General features: G+C 39.5%; 1 long non-coding RNA gene and 1 other non-coding gene across 3 annotated transcripts in view; one reads left to right on the top strand and one right to left on the bottom strand.

Annotated features, from left to right (window-relative positions):
• LOC102484807 (uncharacterized) overlaps positions 1–14,570 on the top strand; it is a 272,769-nt gene that overhangs the window by 86,476 nt on the left and 171,723 nt on the right. For both annotated transcript variants that reach the window (XR_333447.2, XR_003550962.1), the window contains exon 3: positions 3,977–4,220. This is a non-coding gene — a long non-coding RNA (uncharacterized LOC102484807). The remainder of the gene's footprint in view (positions 1–3,976; positions 4,221–14,570) is intronic.
• Positions 3,058–3,162, bottom strand: LOC114009586 (U6 spliceosomal RNA). The gene has a single exon (XR_003550977.1). It is a non-coding gene; the product is annotated as a U6 spliceosomal RNA (small nuclear RNA).

The following is a 14,570-nucleotide window of genomic DNA, read 5'->3' as shown; positions in this document are numbered from 1 at the left end:
CCCCATGTCTCTCTCATTCTGGTCAAATTAAAATCAATAAATAAAGTTAAATAAAATAATTCTTAAAAAATAGAGATTTTCTTGGGACCAGCAGTTAGCATAATGGCTATGTCGCTGGACTCCCATGTAGTCGAACGCAGTTCGAGTCCCGGACCCAGTGGCTTAAAGCTCACGCTGGGCGTGTGTGCATGCGTGCCCAAGATCCCTAGAGGAGAATGGAGGAGAAGGGATTGTGGTGTGACCATCCCCCCTGGGGGGTGATTTCTCGCTTTCTGTCTCTCTGTCTCTCTCTGTCTGTCTGGCGAGCGCACGCACCCTATAATGAAAATCTCTCCAAAAAAAAAAAAAAAATAGAGATTTTCTTAACTCACTGTTGAAGTTCAGGGTCAATGGTCTGCATCTGTTGGAGGTCTTCTCCCTGATGGGGACTCTGCAGAATCTAGAGGCAACACAGAGCATCACATGGTGAGAGGACAAGAGCTCATGTGCCCGTGTCTGAATCTGTCTCTGTGTCTCTCTCTCTCATAAAGTCACCAGATTCAATCATGGGGGCCTCATGCTGATGACTTTATCTAATCCTAATCACCTCCCAAGCTCCACCTATTAATTCTACAGTCAGATTATGTTTCCACCATCCTTATACCATCACAATCGAATTTCAACACGTGAGCTATTTGGAAGACGCATTCAAACCATAACAGAACCCTTTTCTTCTGTGAGCACTTACATAGTATTCCAATATAAGAAGCACAGATAAGACAAAAAACATTTTTCTTCTTTCCTTCCCTCACTCCTTTTCTTTCATTGAAAACAGGGTTTATAGATGATGAGCATAGTCTTACATCAACCTTAGCCTCTAGATTTTGTATCCAATGTGTTGTGTTTACATTTAACTTAACGAAGTTCTTATTAATCTGGATAAGTAGTTACTTACTCTATCGTATAGTGGGCATGATCAGCTTAATTAGCACACAGACACACACATGCACACATGTACATACACCCAGAGAAAATCTATAGCTTTCCTAATCAATGTCTTGCTTAAAGAGCTTAACATAGAAATTAAAGTAAAAAAAAAAAAAAGACTTACTCTGACCAGTAGTTAAAACAAAAATATGTTAACATACTGATATGTCAGCCTAAGTCCATTTGGTATTCTCCAGTGTGTAACACTCATGTGCACTATAGCTTATAACTTGTGTGTATATTAGCTTACTATTGCAAAGTTAAAATATATTTTTAAAATATATAACAAATGAATAAGTAAATGAGGAGAAAAGACAAATATTTCATATAGAAGAATTCTATATAACAAATATGGAAAAAATGAAGGAAATAGAAAAATCATTATCGGAACAACAGAGATAATGCTGTAGGCCAAGAACCTTGCAGAGTAACAAATGAATGGGCAAGTCTTTACGGAGAAACTGGTCATTTGCATAGCCTCGAAGATTTCTTCACAAATGTTTTCTAAATATTGTGGTAGTTTCAACATATGTTATTGATCTTCCTGCCTTTAGGAGGTAAAGCTAATTCCCTTCCACTTGATTGTGAGCTGAATTTGCCTGTAATGACCACCACAGTTGACTAGGAAGGAGAGGAGCTAAAAAGTCCTCCTGTGGAAGAGGAAGGTGGTCACAACTATTGGGCATGTCTAAGGCTGTGCTGCTAAACTAGCTATCCAGAAACAAATTTTAAAAGTCCTGAATTGTGGCATTTGCCAATTTCCATGGTGTAAATATTTTCACCATGGTCAACATGAGCTACCAGTGATGTCTCTGAGCATTGAGGTGGGAAAAGATGTCATGTTTGACTCCCATGAGCTACTAAAAGCCAACTCATAAACACACTGGGTGTGCTCTATTGACTATCCTGAACTATCCCGAGTTCCCTGAGACTGTCTTGGTTCCTCCAAGAGGTGCTGATATGTACAAATATGTATCTAATTTGTACACGAGAGTCTGAAAACCAGGCTACAAAGGCAAGTGGACTATGAATAAATAAATGTAGTGTCTAGACAAAGACCTAAAAGTGCATTTTTCTTTTTTTAATATTTTTATTTCAATTTCTTTTATACATTCAATTACATATGTTACTTAGCTTGTAAAGTGAATGTTCCAACATTAATAGATTTTTCACCAGTCCAGTTAGGAATACTGTACACATTATCTTCAACAGATAATAACCCATTTCTTTGTCCCATAAATGTCTTGCCTCTCTATTTTTTTCCTTAATATCTTTCCTCAGACTCTCCGCCTTCTCCCACCCTCTTCCCACACTGTATCTGGTATCTATAACCATTTTCTATGTTTCTGTATCCTCTAGTCTTTCAATTTTGGTCATAGAATGTAGACAGTTTATATTAGGTAGAGACATACAATGTCTCTCCTTCATAGCCTGGCTTGCTTCACCCAGCAGTAAATCTTTCATATTTATCCACTTTCGGTCAAAAGCCAGGGTCTTATTGTTTTTCATGCCCAAGTAGTATTCCATAGAGTATATCATCCACACTTTTTTTCAATCCATTTCTCTGTTGGTGGACATTTGGGTTGGTTCCACATCATTGCAATTGTGAATAACACCACAATAAACATTGATGTGCAAGCTCTTTTCCAACTAAGCATTCTTCTGTCCTTTGGGATAATTCCAAGGAGTGGGATTGCTGGATCATATGCTAGTTCTATTTGTAGATCTTTGAGGAATCTCCATATTGTTCTCCACAATGGCTGGACCAATTTACATTTCCACCAGCAGGGTAGAGTTCTTTCACCACACCCATCTGACAGCACTTATCATCTTTTTTTTTTCATCTTAGTCATTCTGACTAGGGTTAGGTGATATCTCGTTGTGGTTTTGATTCTGCATCTCTCTTGTAAGGAGGGATGTTGAGCATTTTTTCATATGCCTTTTCTATGTCATATGCCTTCCTTAGAGGGTGGTTTTTCAACTCATTCTCTGATCTTTTAATTGGGTTCATCATCATCTTTTATTTTTGAGAAAGCTGCTTGAATTCCCTGTGTATTCTGTTTATCAGTCCCTTATCTGGAACATAGTTTACAAAATAGGGAATGCTTCACAAATTTGCATGTCAATCTTGCACAGGGGCCATATTAGTCTTCTCTGTATCATTCCAATTTTAATATATGCACTGCCAAAGCAAGCACAGAAATGCATTTTTCTTACAATATTGGATTAAATAGTGTCCATCTACAATGCATATCAACCCATGACCTCAGAATATGACCTTATTTGGAAACAGGACCTTTAGAGATATAGTGAGTTGGGTCTTACTGGATCAGGATGGGATCTTACAGAGATGGCTGATATCCTTATAAGAATGCTGTAGAAGGTACAAAGATACATATGACCACAGAGACAGAAAATGGAGTGATACAGCCACATGCCAGGGGATACCAGGATGTGCTGGCAACTATCAGAAGCTAGAAGAGACAAGCCCCTTAGGAGAGGCTTCAGAAGAAAGGTGGCTGTAGACAACTTGATTGTGGATATCAGGTCCCAATATGTGGTAACTCGGTATGGTAGTCACAACAACCTTGTGGATTTTCTTTCCCCTTTATGAGTTAGCAACATTTGAATATCATTATAAAGATAATTTAAAAAGATTTCCTAGTGACTTTGGCACACACTCACCAAAGGGAAGTCAATGTGACCAAATGTGCTTATTAAATTCCAGGCTAATTCATGACCATTAGCTCATGTCTCTTCCTAAGGGAAATGAGAGTTTATTTATTCATAATCTTTCCAGTGTAGTGCTACTCTTTGTTGATATCAGTAATACAACAATTTAACACAAATGAGATATTGCATATTTTAAAATTCATTCCATGATTTAAAGTAAATACATTTCATGCCAATTTTCACTGTAGATGTTTGAGCTAAATAACAATATTGAAAAATATGTAAAGATTTAAGAAAACTTTCAAAACATCTACTTCCCCCTTATCATTCCTTCCAGGTAGTTGAAGATGGCTAATTTTCATAACAGTGAGGAAAAAGGCCTGAAGTGAAATGAAGCCAGAGTGAAAATTGGTGCTGTGATTGTGCCCTAAGGACCCAACACAGTACCCATGCCAGAAGATGCTCCACAGAAGTACCGATGCTTGACATCCCAGTCACACTCCTGGATCCTGATTCTCATCATGCCATTCTTTTATGAAGAGTCTTTCAGTGGTTCCCACTGCCAGCAGCCTTGTTAAAAGGTATTTTCAACACCCTCTGCTATCTTGCTTCAACTCTTTTCCAATATGATTTTCAAATTTTCATCTATCTGAATGTCTGAATCTCCCCACCTACATTGATTTCTGAGCATATCTTGGATTTGCCAGCTGCTTAGCTATTTGTGATGGCTGCTCCTTTCTGAAGCATGAACCTCATCCATCCTAGTCTTTCATTCTTTACCTATCTGATTTTTATTTTTTTAAAAAATTCTGCACAGTAAGTCATTCTTATTCTTTTGTGATGTCTCCCTGTTCCAACCCACCCTGAACTTTCTGTCTGGGTTTGTGTAGGACTCTTTCCATACACTTTACCACAGTATGAAGCAGTTAGATGGCACTTGATATCTTGTAGAGAATGAAGCACAGCCATATACTAATGTTGGTATAGTCCAGAGGCTAAATCCTCATCTCAAAAACATACCATGTATGTGATACATTAGGTATTTACAGAGGCAGAAAATCTAGTAATTTTACCATTTCTATTGCTTGTGAGAAACCAGCCATACAAAATATGCTGTCTGTGCATAAAGTTTGCATAATACATGTGTGTGCATGTGTGTATATGTATATATGATACCATCTGTCTTTAATTAGAAACTGTAGCTTCTTGAAAGTAAGTAGGTATACTGGTCACTTTTCTTTTATATATATATTTTTTAATTTGCTGTAGGATGTGTGCACTCCCTGGAGAGAGACAGAGAGTAAGAGAGAGAGAGAGAGAGAGTACTCCCCAATGGGGAAGGCCATGCCACAATCCTTTCTCCTTCATTCTCTTCTCGGGATTTTTGGCATATATGCAAACATGCTGGCATGTTTTTCAAGCTGCCAGGTCTAGGCCTCAAATCACACAGCTAGTCATGTGGGTCCAGCCACCTTAACCACCATGCCACCTGACTGGCCCATAGTCACCTTCTTTATGATTTTTCTTTATATATCATGCAGGGGACCAGCAGTTGGCCTAATGGCTATGGTGCTGGACTCCCATGTAGTTGACCATGTTTCAAGCCCCGGGCCTGGTGGCTTAAACTCATGCTGGGTGCATGTGTATGCATGCCCAAGATCCCAAGGGGAGAATGAAGGAGAAGGGATTGTGGTGTGGCCACCCTTCTGGAGGGTGATTTCTTGCTTTTTGTCTCTCTTTGTCTTTCTGGTGAGTGCATGTGCCTTATAGCATAAACCTCTCTAAAAAGAAAGAAAAAAGATATATATCATGCAGAGCCTTGTGTCAAAGAGATGTTGAAATTGTAAGGTACCTCAGAGATTATTTACTGCAAATACAGGTAAAGAAAACCAGTAGCAGAGAATCAAAGAGATGATCGTGCTGCACAGAGGGTTTGAGATAGAGCAGACTGAAAAACTTGTTCATAGATTCCCACATGATTGCTGTCTATGCTTTTATGTCTTTGCCTGTTACAGAGGTTTATAAGTAATAGATGTTCAATGCTTATTATCAGCTGACTCTGCTAGGCTATTTCATCATTGTGAATTTTGACCAAAACTCTGCCCTAGGTGAATTATCATCTTTCTTTCTTCTTTTTAAAAAATTGTTTGAGAGGGCATGTGTGCTGACTGGAGCAAGGCTGTTGGGTTAAGAATGCATATCTTCTTTCCTAGACTTAACTCTTCTTCCCATATTTTCTCTACTAAGGTTTAAAGGATGTTTAAGAGAACAGTGTTTTGTGAAACAAAACACAAGATTGTAACCACAATCTGGAGTTAAAAGTTGTTTCTCTTCCCAAGGAAACAAGTCAACTTAAAACACGTAACCTACATCCTCTCCCTCCTTTCCCTCTCTACGATGTCTATTGTATAACATATATAAATAAAAATTTTAGTGAAAAATTACTCATGTTGCCAGTAGGAAGAATTGCACATCCTCTGTCTTGAGTTCCTGTTGAGTTTCTTATGCGCCAGAAGAATAAGAATGAAAAAATGTCTTTGTTTGCCTTCAGTTCTGCAGCTGCATATTGTATTCAGTGCTTTGGGGATTTGTTATTCTCTACAACAAAGCTGACTTCGCCTTTCTTGTCAACAGGCTATCCCACCTGCATCACCTACAGCCCTAAGGCCTCTACCAGATATTTCCTGTTTTGCATCTTTGTCCCACTTGCCTTTATTTCACTGGAGCCAGTGCCGTATTCAATCTTTAATCCCACATTTTAAGGAGCCCTAAATTCAGTTGTATTTTCCCTTTTTTGATGGGTGATATCTAAAATGGAATGACAGGGACCAGCAAATGGCATAATGGCTATGTCACTGGACTCTCACGTAGTCAACCATGATTGAAGTCCTGGACCATGCGGTTTAAAACTCATACTGGACACATGCGTGTGTAAGCATGTTTGCATGTGTTAGTTGCGTTTTTGGTTGCTCCCTTAGTGTTTGGTGTGCAAGAGCTCCAACCTTGCTTTGGCCTCTGACTCAGAGAATGGCATAAAATTCCCCAGTTGCTCAGGCTAGAAGGCTGGAATGTCCTGGGACTCTTGCAGCCAGTTGTCATGGATTCCATCAGCTGTCTCTTTGGTGTCCAAGCTCCATGTTGACTTGATTTTCACACTATTCCTGGTCTGGGCACCATTTGTTAGGATAATGATAGCCTCCTGCCTGCCCCAAATCTATGTCCTCATCAACCTATCCAAGTCCAAAGCATTCTCAGTGACCTATACCATCTTTCTAAAATTTAAGTTTTATTCTTTTTAACCCATTTTTAAAAACATTCCAGTGAATTTCCTTTTCTTTTAACAAGACTTGGGACATATAAGTGCCCCGCTTCTGCAAGTAATTTGGCAGCTCCTCACATCTACTTTTTCTACAGCTTATTCAACATATATTTGATGGGGAGAATAATAAGTGCTTATTTATTTATTTATTTATTTATACAAAGATTAGTTCCTTTTCTACAGAATATAGGAATTCACTATATGCATTGAATAGTAACAAAATTGTCATCTTATTTAAAATTGACAAGTGTATTTATTTCTTTCCTCTGAGAGATAAGAAACCCCCAGCAGGATCTTTGCACCAGGAGTCACCCCAGCTTTGGCCAGCCCTGGCTCTTGGGTGCACTGTGCCCCGTACACTCAGGAAGGTCTCCACAAATGAACTTGGAACGTTCTGTGGGCCAGCCTTGCAGAGGGTTGTGTTACAGCTGTACCACTGTCCGGACCCCTGCAGTGATCTTACATTTGACAATTGTTTGCTGCCTTTTCCTAGTATTTTTCAGGTGCACTGTTGACATGGCCTGCAGTTGTACTGAGCAAGATGTCATAAAGATGATACAGCAGGGGCCAGCATGTGTAATGGTAGCTAAGGCACTGGATTCCCACATAGCCAACTGTGGTTTGAGTCCTGGATCAGGTGGTTTGAAAATTATGCCAGGCATGTGTGCATTTGTGCCCCAAATCCTAGAAAGTGAATGGAGGAAAAGGAATTGTGGTATGGCCATCTTCCTTGGGGGAGTGATTTTCCACTTTGCCACTCTCTGTCTCTCTCTGGCATGTGCCCTATGGCAAAAACCTAGGGGTGTGAAAAGCCACACAACGGAGTTTCGTTAAACCATTTTTCCATGCAATGACATAGTCTGCTTCATCAACACGAACTTCACCATATGTAAGTGGTAAAATGGCAGAGACCTGAGTTAGCCTATCTCTCCCTTTTTCCATGGTTGGTGCCTGGAGGTGTGCCCTTCTTGTTCACCCTGCAGTTTGTTCTTTGCCTGTTTGGAAAGTCTCCCTCCCTTCAGTGATTTGGTTCACACACACCTTACCAGTTCTATCCCTCCCCACTCGTCATGCATTTGCTCATACCCCATGTCCTGTTGTGTTGTGTTCCAATCAAATGGAATTGCTTAAAATTTTAGAAACAGTCAGACTCTGTTGCTAAACTCCCCCACTACTGAGTAGGCTCATTTCTCTGATTCGCCTCTGATGCGTCCTGCTCGTGTCTCATCTACCACAGCTGAGTAATGAAAGGGATGATTGGTAGGGGACTGGAACTCAGGTGTGGAAAGGGTTGGGGAATAATCTGGGGACTGCATTGTAGGGTACCCAGGTCTGAATGCCCAGCCATACTCTCCTCCTCTCCTCCCGGAAGTCACCAGGAGCCCAGGGAACCCATGAACACAAACCTGAGGCACAGAACAAGACAGATAAGGACATGAAATGATCAAGAAGGGCAAACATCCGTCAGGCTTCTGATCAAGTAGGATTTTCTTAAAACCTGTTCTATTTCTGTAAGGCAGAAAAATGATCTCTCTAGGCCTATTTCCTCATTGCACCCTATAAAAATGGGTGATGTAATTGCTTTCTTGTTGGCCTGCTCCCTGGACTGTGAGTCTACTGAAGGAAAGGATTATACTTTTATATGCATCCCTGATTTGGGGATTCATGACCCAGGCTGATGGCAGAGATAGACAGGATAGGTCAGGGGCTGCTGCCGAGTCTGGGAACTCAGACATTTAAGAGCTCAGTGGAGACCTGGAGAGGGCAGCACCAGGGAAAATACACTTGAATAAAGCCATAAAGAGAATTATGTTCTCAAAAAAATTAAGTTTCAAAACAAAACAAAACTTTAAGAGACTTTAAGTACAGTTGGACTAGCCAGCAGTGTGGTGGTTGGGGCAGCTGGATCCCCATGGCTGAATGCAGTTTGAGTCCCTGACCCAGTAGCTTAAGAGACATGGTGACCATGTTTACATGCATGCCCAGGATCTGAAGGGGAAGAATGGAGGAGAGGGGGATTGTGGTATGGCCATCCCCACTGGGTGGTGATGTCTCATTTTTCTTCTGTCTCTTTTTCTCTCCTTGTCTCTATTCAGTGAGTACATGTGCCCTACAGCAATAATAAAAAAAAGAAAAAGAAAAGGAAGAAAAAGTACTGTCATCATAATTTGTATGAGTAGACTTCAAAAAGTTTGTGGAAAATCAGAACTAAAATATGCATTCATTTTTTAAAAAATTCTTCAAATCCATGTGTAGTTATTTCACAATATACATGATCCCCCTCCATCCATATTGTTATTGTTTTTCTAAAAATTATTCTAAAGATCATGTGTGTTATATTTATTTACCTCATTGAAATGTAAAATCCACATAACATATTTACCATTTTTCATTCCGTCCCCCCGACGTGCTCTTACGAATAGTTTGCCTGTAGTTCCTTCCCCTTATATCTGCCCTAGGGTAGCTTTGTGGCTCCTTTAGGGTGTATATACATCATTTTCACATGATAAGATTCGTTATGAATCATTCAATTTGCTTATAAAGAGAGTTTGATATCTCCTGGGGCAAGTTCATGAAAAGGATCTCTTCGGTTCAATTATGAATCGTTTTTCCCTATATCCAAAGGCAGCCCCTAAGATTTATCATGAGCAGGGAGGCCTCACAAGACAAATTCAGGAATCCAGCAGCCAAAAATCAGAGCCTGTACTGAAATTTCTGAATAAAAATATCTCAGTGGGAGAGAGAAAGCCATCTGGCCGTCTAGTGGTGCTCTGTGCTCGGCGTCCACTGGGTTTCCGAGGCCTGACTCGCGCGGAAGGTAATTATATCACTGTGCATTGTGCTGGGAGGTGTTGGAGAGAGAATCAGTGTGAGTCAGTGATGCAGGCTCTGACTGGTAGATCAGAGCAAATCTGTTTTGATATTATCCATTGAAAGATTTTAGACATGTATATCTGGAAAGCCACAGCTTGGAAGATGAAAATTTAGATCTAAGACATTTATCCTGTGTTCTCTTCCTTCCAAAATGAAAGGAAATTCTCCCCTGTGAGTTTTATTTCTATTTTCATTCCTTGGCCTCTCTTTACAGGTTACCTGAGGTGAGACATTTTTCTGGTTACTTCACAGATGACTTTGATAGTAATATCAATAGTAATAACATATTTTTAAAAGGTACATGAGAATATAATGGGAAGGAGGATGGTGTTCAGAACACATTTTAGAGAGGTCTTTAGGTGTCATATGTATGTCATTTCTGCAACTTGTCTCCACTTAGAAAATAATCTGCAGCTCTGACAACATTTTAACACTTAGTGAAAAATGCGCCATTTGCCCCTTGCCAAGTGTGTCACATTTCTGAATCAGAAGTTTTTTATTCATCTGATTTTGCAGCCTGGGTTGTAGCATAATGGAATGGTGTTGCCAGCGGTGATCACATGGCAAACGGAAAGGGAAGGAGATGCTGTTTGTTCAAGAGTCACAGCTGAGAATGCAGTGCCTGCAGGCTCTAGGGTCCCAAGTCTGTGACCTTCTGGAGGGGGTGGGAGACAAAGAAAGGGCTGGAAGAACTACCCATAAGTAGAAGGGGAGGTATGCTTGCCTTGGCTGCTATTCTCTGCAGGACCTCTGCTCTGAGTCCCAGCTCGATCCCTGGGTGTGCTTTGAGGGCCCTGCACTTTACCTACATGTGTATGTGTGTTGGTACATGCAAGACAGAGAGAAGAGAAGTGAATAATCTCTCCCCACCCCGGCGGGGTTGGGGGTGGCTACACCACAATCCCTTCTCCTCCTGGGATTTATGGGGATGCATGCACACAAACTCAATGTGATTTTTAAGCTTCTAGGTCTGGGACTTGAACCGCAGCTGGTCATGTAAGAATCTACCACCTTAACCACCCACACCACCTGCTGGCCCACCTACATGTTTGTTTGTTTGTTTTTCAGGTTTTTGCTGTAGGATGCCTGTGCTTGCCGGAGAGAGACAAAGAGACAGAGAGAGGGAAAGTGAGAAATCATCCCCCCCGGGAGGATGGCCATGCTGCAGTCTCTTCTCTGTTCTTCTCCTGGGATGTTGGGCATGCATGCACACACACCCAGCATGATTTTCAAGCAACCGGGTCTGGGACTTGAACCATGGTTGGCTACGTGGGAGTCCAACACCTTAACAGACCCCCTACACGTGTTTTTTAAGTAAATATATTTGTTTGTTTATTTCTTAGTATTTCTAATCTGTAAGAAACTTTGAGATTATAAAATAAGTCTTGAAAGAAGAAAAGGGATAAAGATCTTTAGTCTAATGAACTTTTACAGATACTGTCAGCATCATTCATTTGACTGTTCACATGTACTTCATTGTAATGTGATTTTTTTAAAAAAGTTATCTGTATTTTGGATTAATTATAGAGTGACAGGAAGTTGTAAAAATAGTTGGCATAGTTTCATGTTCCTTTCTCCACTTTCCTCTGTGATTTCATCTTTAGTAGCTGTAGGTCATCGTCAAAACCAGGATGTTGACATTGGTACATTCTGTTAACTAGACTACACAGGTCTTACTAAGCATTTATCAGTTTTCACATCTGGTCGTGTGTGTGAGTGTGTGAGTGTGCGCACGTATGTGTATAGCATTCAATTTTATCCCATGAATAGATTCTATAACCATTGCCACAGTCAAAACATATGACTCCTTCAGACCCGTGAGCAGCTCCCTCACATTACACTTTCATTTCTGCACTCCTATCTCCCTCCCCACTCCCTGCAAAGACAAATCTGTTTTCCATTCCTAGTATCATTTTGAGAATGCTTCATATGAAATCATACAATATGGAAGCGTTGAGATTGACATTTTCTTACCACCTGTAGTGCTCTGGAGATCCATTGAGATTTAGCATGCATCATGAGTTCGTTCCTTTTTGTTGCTAAACAGCAGTCTGTGCTATAGAGGAGCCATGGCTTGTATAACCTTTCACCCATGGAAGAACGTTTAGGTGGTTTCAGGTTTTTGCTATTACAAAGAAAGGTGCTCTTGATGCCAAAATGGGCAGGGATGCTCATTCAGGAGGCCAAAAATCAGGTCTATGACATCTGTTGCACTAAGAGATGAAAACTAAGTGAATAAGGGAAATAATTTATTCAGTGAGGCCAACACCAGGGAGAGACCTGAGGCCCTAACAGTCTCTGCCGTACTGGACAAGGTACAAAGCTTATGTAGGTAAAGAAACAAAGGGCATGTTATTGAGAAGGGTTCTGTCTTCTGCATGATTACAAGGAGACTGGCAGCCAGCCTTGGGGTTGGGTGTCACACTCTTGAGGACAGTTTCATCTGTCTGGGCAGAAAGGCTTGTTTCTATTTTCTCCAAGGGCTTAAAGATAAGCAATGATTACAAAGGCAGCAGAAGAAAATGGAGCTGGTAAAGACAATTCTTAGATCCTGGATTAGAAGCTAGGTGTGGCTTTGCAGTGCTTTAACTGATAAAGTCTTCTCAGACTGTCATTGAGGGGGGTGGTGGCCTCACCCTTCACTTTCTCCATAACCAGGCATCTTTAAGGACTCAGCAAAGTTATCGTCTGTTAACTTAATCTTACTTAAGCATTAGGCTTTGTCCATTGTGAGGGGGGTAAAGGCTAGGTTTTGTGAAATGAAAAGAAGTTTAAGATTAATTTTCCTAAGGTTTAATCTGTAAGATAGACTCTAAAGAATAAGTATCATATAGTTAGAGGCCCAATTTAGAGGCCCAATTACAATCTACGCACTTATTATGTAAAGCTTTTTAATGTATGTAGCTTTCATTTTTCTGGGATAAATGCCCCAGAGTACATTTGCTGGGTTGCATGGGAGATGCTATATATAGTGTTACAAGAAACCAAGAAATTGCCAAACTGTTTTTGAGAGAAGCTATACCATATTCATTGCCAACAGTCATGTGTGAATGATCTAACTTTTTCACATCCTTGCCAACATGTAGTACTTTGATTATTTTTTGTTTTAAATGTCCGAAGAGGTGAGTAGTGATATTTCATTGCGCTTTTTACTTTTCACGTCTAATAGTTGATAGTGTTGAGCATCTTTTCATGTTCTTATTTACCCAAACTGTCTCTCTCTTTCAGTAAATATTTCCTAAGTGGATTTTTATTTTATTGCTGAGATTTGAGTTTTTCATATATTCTATATACAAATCTTTTGTTAGATATAAGGTTTACAAATAGTATTTCCTAGTCCATAGCTTGTCTTTTCATCCTTTGAACAGAGATTTTCAGACTACAAAAATTTTAATTTTGATGAAGTTTCCATTATCAATTTTTCCTCTGGCTCAAATGTTTTGTGTCATGTCTTTGAACTGTTTGCTCAGACCTAGTTCCTGAAGATCGCTTTCTATGTTTTCTTTTTAAGTTTAATGGTTGTATATTTTACACTTAAATCTGTTTTATTTGAAATTATTTTTTTGCCATGTAAGTTTTTGCTTTTATACATGTAATAGTTCAGCACCATTTAAAAAAATCGTGGTAAAAACAGAAAATTTACCATGTTAACTATTTTCAAGTGTTTCATTTAGTGGCATTAAGTACCTTCAATTTGTTGTGCAAACATCGACCCCATCCATCCACAGAACTGGTTCATCTTCCCAAACTGAAACTCTACTCATAAAAATTAAAAAAAAAAAAAAAGATAAAGAAAACCTCCAGTAATGTAATGTGCTGTGATGCTGAACCCACATGGGAAGGTTCTAGGTTTACACACTGAGGTCTCTCACACATGCTGGGCTTGTGAATGCCTGTGATCCTGACTGGCTTAGGCTGGGGAAGAATTTGCAACGTGGCCAGACTGGGTGCTTCTCTTTCTCTTTCTCATGAAGGAAATTAAAAAAAAAAAAACAAAAAAGAAAGAAAAAGAAAAAAAGGGCTTAAAGAAGAAGAATCAGTCGAACTGTATTTGAACTCAGACTCTAATGCTTCTGTGGTCTTTGACTTTAATAAGTCTCTTTATTCCTTTTTATTATAATATTTTTATCCTTACAACATGAATGCTATCATTCCAAAGTATGTTGAGAACTTTCAAAACATGGGGAAAGAAAAGATTACTCTGAACTCCTCCTTCATGCATTCAGAGATAACAACGATTAATGTTTGAGTATAAAATCCTCCCAGTCTTTCTCTCTGTGCCAGGATATAATTATTTAGCTTTCTTGTTTTTCCCTTTATTGCTGTTTTTCTCCCCAGAAACATGAGCTTATTTTTTTCACTTAACCACATTTTGTGAATATTTTCTTTGTCATAAAATAATGTTTTATGTGAGGCTTGGGAGACTTAATAATAAAGCTGCAAATATTTGAAGTGAAGGGGAAAAATAAGGAGCAAACATAATCCATGTTTCTGAGAATTATAAATAAGAGGATGTTGGGTTAGAATGCCTATCGAGAGATGGCAAAGAATTTTTTGAGGCTGGTATAATGTTTAAAACACAACAAATATCTGGATTAAAATTTGAAAAAGTGAGTGTGAATTAAATGGCTTCTGTGGAACTAAGGAAACCAAGAACTTTTGTTCAGGGTGTCTGTCATAATGAATCATTTATCATGACAGAAACCAGTCTGTTCTGGACGTTCTAAAATTCAGCCTG

Source organism: Tupaia chinensis, unplaced genomic scaffold (assembly GCF_000334495.1).
Source record: "Tupaia chinensis unplaced genomic scaffold, TupChi_1.0 Scaffold000052_1, whole genome shotgun sequence".
Classification (NCBI taxonomy): domain Eukaryota; kingdom Metazoa; phylum Chordata; class Mammalia; order Scandentia; family Tupaiidae; genus Tupaia; species Tupaia belangeri.
Note: the sequence above shows the minus strand (reverse complement) of the source record. Positions and strands in the feature narration are given on the sequence as shown.